Source organism: Schistocerca cancellata, chromosome 10 (assembly GCF_023864275.1).
Source record: "Schistocerca cancellata isolate TAMUIC-IGC-003103 chromosome 10, iqSchCanc2.1, whole genome shotgun sequence".
NCBI classification, from domain to species: domain Eukaryota; kingdom Metazoa; phylum Arthropoda; class Insecta; order Orthoptera; family Acrididae; genus Schistocerca; species Schistocerca cancellata.
The window spans coordinates 19585463-19600635 of record NC_064635.1 but is presented as its reverse complement, the minus strand read 5'-3'; the positions used below and the strand labels follow the sequence as shown (position 1 = coordinate 19600635).

Genomic DNA, 15173 nt, shown 5'->3' with positions numbered 1-15173 from the left:
AACCAACAACCAACAATCGTACCAAATAGATATGTGTTTCAAAGTTTTACTGACCTTCAAAGTAGCCGTCAGTATTGCGTATAACCCGTTACCAGCGATATGGAAGTCATAGGATACTCTTAGCAGTGCCAGTTGTGTTGACAGTTCGAGCGCGCGGTCTATTGCCCGACGAATTTGTAGCAGTTCTGAAGCAAATGCCGTGAAGTGTTTCCTTCAGTTTAGAAATCGAGTTGAACTTACGAGGGCTTAAGTCAGGGGAGTGCAGTAGGTGGTATAGCACTTAGCAGCCACATCAGTCAAACAAATCAGTAACAGCTTGCACTGTACGTGCTTGAGCATTGTCCTGCAGAATGATGATCAGGTCCTGCAGAAAGTGTCATCACTTCTGTCTCTATGCTGTCCACTTTTGGTACACAAACTACGACCAGCTTAAAGAAAGAATTCGTGTTAATATTCGACTTATTAAACTGATAGTTCGGAAATTTTCGCACTTGTTAGAACCTCCTTTCTTTGGAATTGCAGTTATTGCATTCTTCTTGAAGTCTCAGGGTATTTCACCTGTCTCGTACATCTTGCACGCCAGATGGAAGAGTTTCGTTATGGCTGGCTTTCCCAAGGCTATCAGTAGTTCTGACGGGATGTCTTCTACCCCAGAGCCTTGTTTCGACTGACATCTTTCAGTCTCATCCTCATCCACATTGTCTGTCATTTCTACAACATTGCTCTGAAATACATCTCCCTTGTATAGATCCTCCTTCCACCTTACAGCTTTCCTTTCTTTAATTAGGACTTGTTTTCTATCTGAGCTCTTGATAATGATGCAGTGACTTCTCTTTTCCCCAAAGAGCGCTTTGATTTTCGTGTAGGCGGTATCTATCTTTTTCCTAATGAAATATGCTTATAAATCATCACATTTGCCCTCAAGCCATTCCTGATTAGCTCCTCTGCACATTCTGTAGGTCTCATGTTTTAGACGTTTGTATTCCCTTTAATCTGATTCATTCGCTGCATTTTTAAATTTTCTCCTTTCAGCATTTAAATTCAATATCTCTTGTGGTTTCCCAGGATTTTTACTTGGCCATGTGTTTTTTATCTATTTGATCCTCTCCTGCCTTCAGTATTTCATATCTCAACGCTACCTATTCGCCTCATACTGTGTTCATTTCCCCTTGTCTAGTCGCTCGTCTCCAAATGCTACCTCCGAAACATTCAACAACCTCTGTTTCTTTCAACTTATCCAGGTTCCATCACCTTAATTTCCTACCTTTTTGACAAGTTCTTGAGCCTTAATCTACAGTTCATAACCAATAAATTGCGGCCAGGTCCACCTCCGTCCCTGGAAATGTCTTAAAATTTAAAATCTGGATCCATAATCTCTGTCTTATCATTATATAATCAATCTGAAACCTTCCAGTGCCTCCAGGTCTCTTCCACGTATACGATCTTCTTTCACGATTATTAAACCAAATGTCTGCGATGGGGCTCTGTGCAAAATTCTATCAGGCGGCTTGCTCTTTCATTTCTTTCCCTCAGTCCATATTCACGTACAGTTTTTCCTTCTCTTCCTTTTCCTACAATCGAATCCAGTCCCCCTTCACAATTAAATTTTCGTTCTCCTTAATTATCTGTATAATTTCTTTTATCTCCTCATACACTTCTTTTATCTCTTCATCATCTACGGAGCTAGTTGGCATTTAAACTTGTACTATTGCCGTAGGTGTTGGCTTTGTGGGTATCACTGCTGCAATAATGCATTCACTATGCTTTTCGTTGTAGCATTCCGATCTACATATTCATTCACTTCTGCATTACCCCAATCTGAATTTGTATTTATAACCCAGTATTCACCTGACAGAAGTCCTGTTCCTCCTACTACCTAACTTCAATAATTTCCACTATCTCTAACTTAAGTCCATCCATTTTTTTTAAATTTTCTAACGATCTGTGCGATTACGGAATCCAGCATTCGACACGCCGATTCGTAGAACGCCAGTTTTGTTTCTCCTGATGACGACATCCTCCTGAGTAGTCCCCACCTGGAGATCCTAATGGAGGACTATTTTACCTCTGGAATATTTTACCCACGAGGATGCCATCATCTTTTACAATACAGTAGAGCCGCATGCCCTCGGTAATCGTTATGGCTGTACTGTCCTGTTGGTTCCAGCCGTTCACAGTACCACCACAGCAAGGCTGTTTTTGTTGGTGCTACAAGGCCAGGTCAGTCAGTCATCCTAACTGTTGCCCCTGCAGCCTCTGAAAAGGCTGCTACCCTTCTCCAGCAACCACACGTTTGTTTGGCCTCTCAACAGATTGTGATGAGGCTGAACCTACAGCATGGCAAACCATATTGCTGAGGCACGCAAGCCACCCCACCAACGGCAAGATCTGTGGATCATAAATATGGATTAGTATAGTGGATAGCGAGCGTTGTACCTTCAAGATAGTGTAGCTAGGAACTCATGATTTTTTTCTGGTAGATATTCCAGTCTAGTGACCCATGTTAGAATCACATGAAGCTATGCACCCTAGAGATCACCATAAGCAGATTCTAGCATTTTCTACTGTTTGTGCTGTTGCGAGACATGAGGTTGCGTTTTGTGAAGCATTTGCAAATACTTTTAGTTCTGCACATTTAAGTACTGTGCAACAAATGGTTCCGCTACGGTCGCAGGTTCGAATCCTGCCTCGGGCATGGATGTGTGTGATGTCCTTAGGTTAGTTAGGTTCAAGTAGTTCTAAGTTCTATGGGACTGATGACCTCAGAAGTTAAGTCCCATAGTGCTCAGAACCATTTGAACTATTTTGAAAAAATGGTTGAAATGGATGTGAGCACTATGGGACTTAACTTCTGAGGTCGTCAGTCCCCTAGAACTTATAACTACTTAAACCTAACTTACCTAAGGATATCACACACATCCATGCCCGAGGCAAGATTCGAACCTGCGACCGTAGCGGTCGCACGGTTCCAGAGTGTAGCGCCTAGAACTGTGCAACATATCAAAGCTATTAGGAAAGTATTGTTAATAATTCTGTTCCCAAATTTTATGGCAAGTAAAATTCTATACATTTTTAAAACTAATAATATTATTGTGTATGTGACTCAGTTATGTTTTGTCGCTCGTACGCCATCTTGTGCCTCTGTTTATTCAGTTTCCGGTTTCAGTCATTTTGATCATGTTCTGACTGAGCTAAAAAAAGAAAATGTGCACATTTATGAGGAAAATACTGTAATAGTAGGCTATCGACTAATACAGACAGTACCAACACATAGTCCGTTAGATCAGCAAATATAACTGTCTTCATAAAGTTAACAGAATAAGCAAAAATTTATATAGGCATAAAGTGGCATCGTCACATAGAGTAAAATAATGATGAAATTGTAAACACTGGAGCGAGTTGAAGACTACACACATCCATGAATGAATACAAAGACAAGAGTGAATACTACTTATAGACAGAATAATGGTGGGACAGACGACTGATCCATCCTACAAGAGAAGTGGGGGTTCTCCAAGACATGGCAGCACTGTGACGTCACACAGAGGCAAGAGCTGCAGGCGTACCCAATATCCAATCGTGGGTTGGATCAGTGAGCAGCCATGAGACTGTGTGCATGTCATGCTTAAGGGTCGTTTAATTGAGGAAAGTCCATTGTGTCAATCAATACCAACATGCCACATATGTTCACTTGTGCAGAAAACGTAGACATATTGTTTGTGTTGTAAGTAGGCTGTTTATGTTTTCTTATTGGCAACGTTACGTAGCGCTCTGTATGAAGGTCACTGGCTGTGCTGTGTGCAGTCTGTGGCTAGTTTGCATTGTTGTCTGCCATTGTAGTGTTGGGCAGCGGCAGCTGGATGTGAACAGCGCGTAGCGTTGCGCAGTTGGAGGTGAGCCGCCAGCAGTGGTGGATGTGGGGAGAGAGATGGCGGAGATTTGAAATTTGTTCATGAACTGCTATATATATTATGACTATTAAGGTAAATACATTGTTTGTTCTCTATTAAAATCTTTCATTTGCTAACTACGCCTATCAGTAGTTAGTGCCTTCCGTAGTTTGAATCTTTTATTTAGCTGGCAGTAGTGGCGCTCGCTGTATTGCAGTAGTTCGAGTAACCAAGATTTTTGGTGAGGTAAGTGATTTGTGAAAGGTATAGGTTAATGTTAGTCAGGGCCACTCTTTTGTAGGGATTTTTGAAAGTCAGATTGCGTTGCGCTAAAAATATTGTGTGTCAGTTTAAGCACAGTCTTGTATAAATTGTTCAAAGGGGACGTTTCAGTGTATGGGTTCTGTAATGACAGTGCCCGTACAGCTGTGACAAAATACCAGACACACTTCATGATCGATGAACGCCGGGTGCCAGGGTACTTCGCAGGAGTTTTCAAACATTGTGTGACTCCAGAACACTACCCAGGGTACACACAACACCACACCATCAGACCGTACAGTCAGTTGAGGAATGGGAAGACATTACTGCAATGTGCAACTGAGTCCCTCCAGCAGTACACAGCACATTAGCCATCCGCTCGATAATCCACACGCGGGAGTGTGGCGTACGTCACATTTTGAGGGCTTCTATCTAGTCCGTGAGCCGTCCATGCAACATCTCCATCCTAATGACTCAGTAAGCAGACAACAATTTGGTTGGCTGTACACAGAGACATCATGAAATAACACTTTATACGCGTCTAGTGTGGTATGATAGGCCCCGTGTTCCTGCCAAACTGCACGACGCACACAGCATTTGCACGTTTCCTGACTGAGTATCTGCACTTCGAGAAGACGTGACACTGGAGGGACGACGTCAAATGTACCTGTAGCATGATGGATCACCAATTCACTGCACCAGACAAGTGTCCCAATATCTGAATAGCACATTTCCTCAACGGTGGATTGGCCACGACGGACCCATTAACTGGCTGGCCAGATCACCCTATCTAACACCATTAGACTTCCATTTATGGGGCTGGTTAAAGCAGGACGTGTGCACTATGAAGTTGGATACACATGAATAGCTTGTCTCTCACGATTGTTGTTGCTCCAATTGAAGCCCATAAAGATGGTGTTTCATGGGCAACACAACACACCCTTCAATGTGCTACCAAGTGCACTGAAATGGGTGGGTGACTTTTTGAACACCTCTTGTAGGATGAATCAATCATCTGTCCCGCCATTATTCTGCCCACAACAGCGCAGAGGAAGGTCGAGCTGGTAGCGATAGGTTGTAGGAGACACAGTGAACTGTTGTGACGATGGTGGCTCCTGTCTGTTATGAGTTAGTTCATCATGAAAGCAGCCTAAGAGTGGGGACCACAGTAGATAGACGTATGGGCAGCCGACTGGCAGTTATGTTAATTGCTGCATCATAAAATCAGTCTGGGAGTGGGGGCCTCAGTCAGCAGTCATGTCGGTATTGGCTCTCGTCAGTTGTTACGAAATGTCATTTGTAAAAGTTTTTAGCAATGTGTAGCAACAGGTCAGCCTATAATGAGGCCGCATATACATGTTGGAATAATTGAAGGTTATCTACCCACAGTTGCAGATTGGTATTGATAATATTGTGCAATGTATTAAGCGTACAACGAATCGTGATGTGAACAATCACACGAGTAATTAAATGGCATCCCTTAAAAACGTAAAACTGTTTGCTCTTTACTGCGAGACAAGTAGCTCAGGGTTTCCTCCAGGGGAGTGTCATAGGACCGTTGCTATTCACAATATACATAAATGACCTTGTGGATGACATCGGAAGTTCACTGAGGCTTTTTGCAGATGATGCTGTGGTGTATCGAGAGGTTGTAACAATGGAAAATTGCACTGAAATGCAGGAGGATCTGCAGCGAATTGACGCATGGTGCAGGGAATGGCAATTGAATCTCAAAGTAGACAAGTGTAATGTGCTGCGAATACACAGAAAGATAGATCCTTTATCATTTAGCTACAAAATAGCAGGTCAGCAACTGGAAGCAGTTAATACCATAAATTATCTGCGAGTACGCATTAGGAGTGATTTAAAATGGAATGATCATATAATGTTGATCGTCGGTAAAGCAGATGGCAGACTGAGATTCATTGGAAGAATCCTAAGGAAATGCAATCCGAAAACAAAGGAAGTAGGTTACAGTACGCTTGTTCGCCCACTGCTTGAATACTGCTCAGCAGTGTGGGATCCGTACCAGATAGGGTTGATAGAAGACATAGAGAAGATCCAACGGAGAGCAGCGCGCTTCGTTACAGGATCATTTAGTAATCGCGAAAGCGTTACGGAGATGATAGATAAACTCCAGTGGAAGACTCTGCAGGAGAGACGCTCAGTAGCTCGGTACGGGCTTTTGTCAAAGTTTCGAGAACATACCTTCGCCGAAGAGTCAATCAGTATATTGCTCCCTCCTACGTATATCTCGCGAAGAGACCACGAGGATAAAATCAGAGAGATTAGAGCCCACACAGAGGCATACCGACAATCCTTCTTTCCACGAACAATACGAGACTGGAATAGAAGGGAGAACCGATAGAAGTACTCAAGGTACCCTCCGCCACACACCGTCAGGTGGCTTGCGGAGTATGGATGTAGATGTAGATGTAGAAGTCCACTATTACAGCGCCACATCCTCCACTTCTGTACAAGGCCACGACCGAGCGTTTCCAGAACAGCGAAGCAACATCTCTGAATTTGTTAAGTCAGCGGAATTCAGAAAAACCGGGTGATGTGTCGGAACTGCACATCTCCACCAGCAACCTCGCGTGTACAGTCACTCTACCACAACCACAAGCAGGAGCACGTCTTGCAACCCAAGAAGAGTGTTGCACAGTGTTATAATGATGTGAATGGTGTACTGTTCCTCGCAGACATGACAGACATTTCACACTCAAGTGGGCCGACTACCTCGATGTTTAGTCCCCTCCCCCAAATCAACCAGCAAGTTACACTCAAGCAAAGTGGGGAAATTCACCGGGTGGGTATGCTGACGTCCAAGCACGATGTCTCCCTTCTGCCATTCTCTCAGGCCTCCATGCTGGACATCTTACTGCGATGATCCCATACAACTGACTGGTACCTACGCATCACTACAATGTCGCGACTTACAGGGGTTCGACAAAAGTATGGGAACAGCAAAAGCGCAACGCATTACCATGACTAATAGGGTGTCAGAGAACTGTTGACACTCAGCTTCCATTAGTCTCAGATTGGATAAATACAGGTCGTGTATGGTTTTCAAGGAACTCTTACACCGTTCTTTCTTCAAAATAGTGGCATCCTCAGGTAATGATGGTGGGAGAGGACAGCGGTCTCACACCCTTCTGTCTAAAGTACGAGGGCAGTTCAATAAGTAATGCAACACATTTTTTTTCTCGGCCAATTTTGGTTGAAAAAACCGGAAATTTCTTGTGGAATATTTTCAAACATTCCCGCTTCGTCTCGTATAGTTTCATTGACTTCCGACAGGTGGCAGCGCTGTACGGAGCTGTTAAAATGGCGTCTGTAACGGATGTGCGTTGCAAACAACGGGCAGTGATCGAGTTTCTTTTGGCGGAAAACCAGGGCATCTCAGATATTCATAGGCGCTTGCAGAATGTCTACGGTGATCTGGCAGTGGACAAAAGCACGGTGAGTCGTTGGGCAAAGCGTGTGTCATCATCGCCGCAAGGTCAAGCGAGACTGTCTGATCTCCCGCGTGCGGGCCGGCCGTGCACAGCTGTGACGGCGGAGCGTGCGAACACACTCGTTCGAGATGATCGACGGATCACCATCAAACAACTCAGTGCTCAATTTGACATCTCTGTTGGTAGTGCTGTCACAATTGTTCACCAGTTGGGATATTCAAAGGTTTGTTCCCGCTGGGTCCCTCGTTGTCTAACCGAACACCATAAAGAGCAAAGGAGAACCATCTGTGCGGAATTGCTTGCTCGTCATGTGGCTGAGGGTGACAATTTCTTGTCAAAGATTGTTACAGGCGATGAAACATGGGTTCATCACTTCGAACCTGAAACAAAACGGCAGTCAATGGAGTGGCGCCACACCCACTCCCCTACCAAGAAAAAGTTTAAAGCCATACCCTCAGCCGGTAAAGTCATGGTTACAGTCTTCTGGGACGCTTAAGGGGTTATTCTGTTCGATGTCCTTCCCCATGGTCAAACGATCAACTGTGAAGAGTATTGTGCTACTCTTCAGAAATTGAAGAAACGACTTCAGCGTGTTCGTAGGGACAAAAATCTGAACGAACTTCTCCTTCTTCATGACAACGCAAGACCTCACACAAGTCTTCGCACCCGAGAGGAGCTCACAAAACTTCAGTGGACTGTTCTTCCTCATGCACCCTACAGCCCCGATCTCGCACCGTCGGATTTCCATATGTTTGGCCCAATGAAGGACGCAATCCGTGGGAGGCACTACGCGGATGATGAAGACGTTATTGATAAAGTACGACGTTGGCTCCGACATCGACCAGTGGAATGGTACCGTGCAGGCATACAGGCCCTCATTTCAAGGTGGCGTAAGGCCGTTGCATTGAATGGAGATTACGTTGAAAAATAGTGTTGTGTAGCTAAAAGATTGGGGAATAACCTGGTGTATTTCAATGCTGAATAAAACAACCCCTGTTTCAGAAAAAAAATGTGTTGCATTACTTATTGAACTGCCCTCGTAGACTGCAAAGATTAGATAATATTGAGATCTGGTGACTTGTTGGCAGGGGCGATACAAAAGTTCATCCTTGTGCTCAGAAAACAAGTCCTGGATGATACAAGCTGTATGAAAGGGGGGGGGGGGGGGCTCTCGTCATGCTACACAGCATTACCACTCAGTGACAAACACTGTACCATGGGATGGTCCTTATCAGCCAACATGGTCACATAATCTTTGACAGTAATGCAATCTTTCAGAATAACTGTGCTACCTATTGAATACCAGGATAAGGCTCCCCAAATCGTCACAGTATGTCTCACTTTTCAGATGTAAGCTCGGTCAGAAGTTGCAAACAGTGTAAAACGAGACTCATCCCTGAGCCATGTTGCAGCTCGTGTTGGTGCCGTTGGTAGGTTGGCATCGTGTAACAGGGATAGAGCCGTCTCGTTCTCTTCTCGTGTTCACAGCCGCCACTATGTTTGCTAGTGTTGTCTGTTCACAAGTGGCAGCAGCAGCGGATATCTAGTACCATAGTACTATCTTTGGAATGGCGTCATCTTTTTTGTAGGTTGGAGTGTGTCGGGTACTTTGGTTGGGATGGAGCAGCAGTGAGGTCTTGCAGCACGAGGACATGCCGGGACCGCTGGCAGCATGCAGGCAGTGCCGAATTGAGGGGCTCCAGTTGCGAGGGCCACAAACTCGTTGTCCAGCGGGCCCAGGACATTAACCCAGTAGTGAAACCTCCATTATTTTGAGATCACGACGTTTGTTCGCATATTGCTGCTCACAGGGTCGCTGAGATGTAGAGCAACGAGTGGAGTGTTTGGAGTTGGCAGTATTAATTAGCTGTCCTCCACTTCTTATTATTAATCACTGAATTCCTTGTGTTTATTGGTGAAGTACAACCAGGGGTATTTTTCTGCCTAGTGGTCGCTAACGCCCCAGTTGCCTGCCCTGGAGGTTTGCGTATTTTTGCGGCGGTCTACCCTTCCTCGCCTTGCCACTGCTGCCCGGTAAGGCACGTAGTTCGACAGCCTCCTTGATCGTGGTTCAGATATTTGTTCTTTTAGACTACCTTGGTCATAGTGGTTCCTTCTGCTTCTAGATGTTCTAAACACCGGATTCTGAAGACGCAGTGCTGTCCGTTGGTTCCACCTTGCCTGGATTATTCCATCATTGTACTGATTACCATATGTTAGGTAGATTTTGCAAGAGTGTTGGTCTGCGTTTAAACTGTCTCTAGTTCGAGTTGCCATCCGGTTAAGTGAATACAGCTCTTGGCTGGCTGTGTCATTGGTTTCGAAGTTGAGCAACTTTCCCAGGCCGATCCTTGGAGCGCTGTCTGAGGCCTACTTCTCTCTTGGTTTGATCAGATTGCGATGATTGTTGTAAAAAATATTTTAATTTTGAGTTATTACTATTGGAGCCTTCAGCCGACAAGTAATTTGAATTTCTTGTCAATAAGGCTTTCAGCGATGAATGAAACTTGTCTTAAGAATGCTTAATTAGATATTGTCTCTTGATAGTGAAATTTTGATTGTGTTTTTTTAAAAAATATTTTAGTATCTCTTGGAGATTTTAATTGTTTTTAAAAATTTGCTATCCATGCCTTCAGCCGTTAAATTGTTTTTTTGAGTTATTACTATTGGGGCCTTCAGCCGACAAATAATTTGAATTTCTGATCAGTAAGGTCTTCAGCCGTAATGCAATTTGGTGAAAGAAATTTTAAATTAGATATTGTCTCTTAATAGTGACATTTTGATGACTGTGTTTTTTTAAAAAATGTTTTACTATCTCTTGTAGTAGTTTAACTGTTCTTAAGGAATTGCTATCCACGCCTTCAGCCATCAAATTGTTTTTGAGTTTTACTATTTGGGCCTTCAGCCAACTCATAATTTTAATTTCTGGTCAATAAGACCTTCAGCCGTGAGTGCAACTTGCTTAACAATTTTTTACTACACATTATGTCTTAATAGTCAAATTTGATAATTGTTCCTTTTTGTCAACCTCATTTGTAATTGGTTCCAAATAAGGCGTACGTGATTTTTTTTTTAAACTGAGCAACCAACGGTAACTAAGAAAGGCCCTGTCCACAACCGAACCCTGTCTTTCCCTAAGTTCCACGTCTCAATCCCACCAAATGACTTTCTTCTATTAGTCCACAGTCCAGGGTTTATGGCTTCACCACCACATTTTCCTGTTAACTGCATTTGCGTCACTGATGATTGATTTCGGAATTGTAGTTCGCCCCCCCCCCCACCCCCCCCACCAATTCCCAGCTTATGGAGCTCCCTTCGTGTTGTTTTGGTGTTGACAGGGTTCGCGAGACATTCAGTTCTGCACTGAGTTTCGCAGCTGTCGTCCTCTTATTCTTCGTCACAATGCTCTTCAACGACCGTCTGTCACCATCACTCAACACATATCTGCATTGTGTCTTAGCGGGTGATCTTTTCCCGCTTTCCCTGTATGTGGTAGAAATCTTCGATACTGTGCGTCTTGAAATACCAAACACGTCGGCTACTTCGGTTACGGAAGCACCCAACATATGAGCAACAACAATTTGGCCACACTCAAATTCAGCGGCTCCAACATAATGCACCCACATCTACATCTACATGGTTACTCTGCAATTCAGACTTAAGTGCCTGGCAGAGGGTTCATCGGGCCACTTTCATACTACTTCTCTACCATTCCACTCTCGAATGGCACGTGGGAAGAAGGAACACCTAAATCTTTCCTTTCGACCTCTGATTTCTCTTATTTTATTATGATGATCATTTCTCCCTACCTAGGTGGGTGTCAACAAAATATTTTCGCAATTGGAAGAGAAAGTTGATGATTGAAATTTCGTAGATAGATCTCGCGACAAAGAAAACCGTCTTTGTTTCAGTGACTGTCACCCCGACTCGCGTATCATATCAGTGACACTCTCGCCCCTCTTGCACGATAATACGAAACGAGCTACCCTTCTTTGCACAGAAAACGGTTCTATCCCCGACTTACACTTGCAACGTATTAATATTATTGCACAGGTGTTGTTCATGGTCGAACACAGCAGCCTATCCTGAATGCTTGGCTAGCGTCTGCGTTTATCTTCGGACATGCATTTATCTTGGTGTTTCTAAATTTTTCTCCACCTCCTCTAAGTTAGCAGTGGAGGTTCATACACTCCTGGAAATGGAAAAAAGAACACATTGACACCGGTGTGTCAGACCCACCATACTTGCTCCGGACACTGCGAGAGGGCTGTACAAGCAATGATCACAGGCACGGCACAGCGGACACACCAGGAACCGCGGTGTTGGCCGTCGAATGGCGCTAGCTGCGCAGCATTTGTGCACCGCCGCCGTCAGTGTCAGCCAGTTTGCCGTGGCATACGGAGCTCCATCGCAGTCTTTAACACTGGTAGCATGCCGCGACAGCGTGGACGTCAACCGTATGTGCAGTTGACGGACTTTGAGCGAGGGCGTATAGTGGGCATGCGGGAGGCCGGGTGGACGTACCGCCGAATTGCTCAACACGTGGGGCGTGAGGTTTCCACAGTACATCGATGTTGTCGCCAGTGGTCGGCGGAAGGTGCACGTGCCCGTCGACCTGGGACCGGACCGCAGCGACGCACGGATGCGCGCCAAGACCGTAGGATCCTACGCAGTGCCGTAGGGGACCGCACCGCCACTTCCCAGCAAATTAGGGACACTGTTGCTCCTGGGGTATCGGCGAGGACCATTCGCAATCGTCTCCATGAAGCTGGGCTACGGTCCCGCACACCGTTAGGCCGTCTTCCGCTCACGCCCCAACATCGTGCAGCCCGCCTCCAGTGGTGTCGCGACAGGCGTGAATGGAGGGACGAATGGAGACGTGTCGTCTTCAGCGATGAGAGTCGCTTCTGCCTTGGTGCCAATGATAGTCGTATGCGTGTTTGGCGCCGTGCAGGTGAGCGCCACAATCAGGACTGCATACGACCGAGGCACACAGGGCCAACACCCGGCATCATGGTGTGGGGAGCGATCTCCTACACTGGCCGTACACCACTGGTGATCGTCGAGGGGACACTGAATAGTGCACGGCACATCCAAACCGTCATCGAACCCATCGTTCTACCATTCCTAGACCGGCAAGGGAACTTGCTGTTCCAACAGGACAATGCACGTCCGCATGTATCCCGTGCCACCCAACGTGCTCTAGAAGGTGTAAGTCAACTACCCTGGCCAGCAAGATCTCCGGATCTGTCCCCCATTGAGCATGTTTGGGACTGGATGAAGCGTCGTCTCACGCGGTCTGCACGTCCAGCACGAACGCTGGTCCAACTGAGGCGCCAGGTGGAAATGGCATGGCAAGCCGTTCCACAGGACTACATCCAGCATCTCTACGATCGTCTCCATGGGAGAATAGCAGCCTGCATTGCTGCGAAAGGTGGATATACACTGTACTAGTGCCGACATTGTGCATGCTCTGTTGCCTGTGTCTATGTGCCTGTGGTTCTGTCAGTGTGATCATGTGATGTATCTGACCCCAGGAATGTGTCAATAAAGTTTCCCCTTCCTGGGACAATGAATTCACGGTGTTCTTATTTCAGTTTCCAGGAGTGTATATTAAAGTTCTACCACCTTTAACCCAGGTCCTTAACCCCAAAGCAATCAGTGTGATCTTATAAAGATGTTGGTAATATTTCATGAGTTTATGAACACAACGTCACGTGAAAACTGCTCCATGTAGACACACTGTTCAGGTCGAGATCTAGGTGGACTGGACTTTGTCTTCATCCTGCTACAAGCAACCAAATGTGGCGCCTACTAACGTAATATACTGAGGTGACAAAACGCATACGACACCGATACGCACAAATACAGATGGCGATAGTGTCGCATAAACGAGGTGTAAAAGGGGATCGCATTAGAGGAGCTGCAATACGTACTCGGGTGATTAATGAGAAAAATTGTCCGAAGTGCTTATGGCTGAACGACTAGAATTAACTGTGAATGCTAGTTGCAGATAGAGGCATGGGGCACTCCATTTCGGAAATTGTTAGGGATTTCCATTTTCCGAAATCCGCAGTGTTAAGAGTGTGCCGAGAAAATAAAATTTCAGGCATTACCCATCACCACGGACAATACAGTGGCCAATGGACTTCGCTTAACGACAGAGAGGAGGGGCGTTGGCTTGGTTGTCAGTGCTAACAGACAAGCAACTCTGCGTGAAATAAACGCAGAAATCAGTGTGGGTCGAGACGAGAAGCGTATTCGTCAGGACAGTGCGGTGAAATTTGTCGTTAATGGGCTACAGCAGCGGCAAGTGCATTTACTAACAGCTCGACATCGCATGCAGCACTTCTCCTTTCGGGACCATATCGGTTAGATACATAAGAAACCTGGACAGCAAGCTACACCACGATGCAGAGCGCCTCTCTTGCAGAGTCTGCCACTTGAGTTTGCTAAACATCTCCGTAACGCTATCACGCTTACCAAATGACCCTGTGACGAAACGCGCCGCTCTTCTTTGGATCTTCTCTATCTCCTCCGGCTACCCGACCTGGTACGGATCCCACACTGATGAGCAATACTCAAGTATAGGTCGAACGAGTGTTTTGTAAGCCACCTCCTTTGTTGATGGACTACATTTTCTAAGGACTCTCCCAATGAATCTCAACCTGGCACCCGCCTTACCAACAATTAATTTCATATGATCATTCCACTTCAAATCGTTCCGCACGCATACTCCCAGATATTTTACAGAAGTAACTGCTGCCAGTTCAAACAAATTTCGGGCTTGCAGCCGGTCGTCGTTCAATACCTCGCACGATATTTCAACTGGGCACCTGCCAGTCATCTTCAGGTGAGCCGTCGCAGACTGGCGATAACGTTCTCCGCTCCGCAATATATAGCGTACTGTAACTATTCTGCGCATGCGTCGAAATCTTGATAGTTGAACCAACACTGCCCGCCGGCAGCGGCCTCGCTGGTGGAATAGCGGAACTCAGTCGCCCTCTGCGTTGCTGTTTGCCGCGGCCGTCGACGCACTCTGTCGTCTTCGATTTGAGCAAATCGTGGAGATGACGGGATTCCATGCACTGTCCAGCTGGTAGCCGCTGTCACGGTGTAACAAATTTTCCGCAAGTCGTATTTCTACGGATTCTTTAATAATGGAGTCCCAGAAAGACGTTGCTGTGGACAAAATCATTGTTTTCTCATACTCCATTGAATGTCCAGTAGAAATACAATGTTCAGCAATAGCGGACTTGCTTGGCTGCAAAAGGCGGGTGTAACGTTGATGTTCAGTGCAGCGTTCTTTCACGGTGCGTGTGGTTTGACCTATGTAAGCCGTACCACATTGGCACGGTATCTTGTAAATTCCGGCCTTTCGTAGTAGCGGATTGTCCTTAACTGATTCCACAAGGTCCGCAATCTTCGACGGTGGGCGGAAAACCACTTTTACCTGAAATTTTCGGAGAATTCTTGCTATTTTAAACGAAGTGTTGCCAGCGAAAGGAAGAAAAGCTAAAGATTGTTCCGGCATGTTCTCCTCTTTATTCACTTCCTGCTTCTT

The 15173-nt window shown here is 45.6% G+C and overlaps 1 protein-coding gene across 1 annotated transcript in view; it reads right to left on the bottom strand.

The window, feature by feature from the left end:
• Window positions 1-15173, bottom strand: part of LOC126106723 (insulin-like peptide receptor) — a 197825-nt gene that overhangs the window by 166561 nt on the left and 16091 nt on the right. The window lies entirely within an intron of this gene.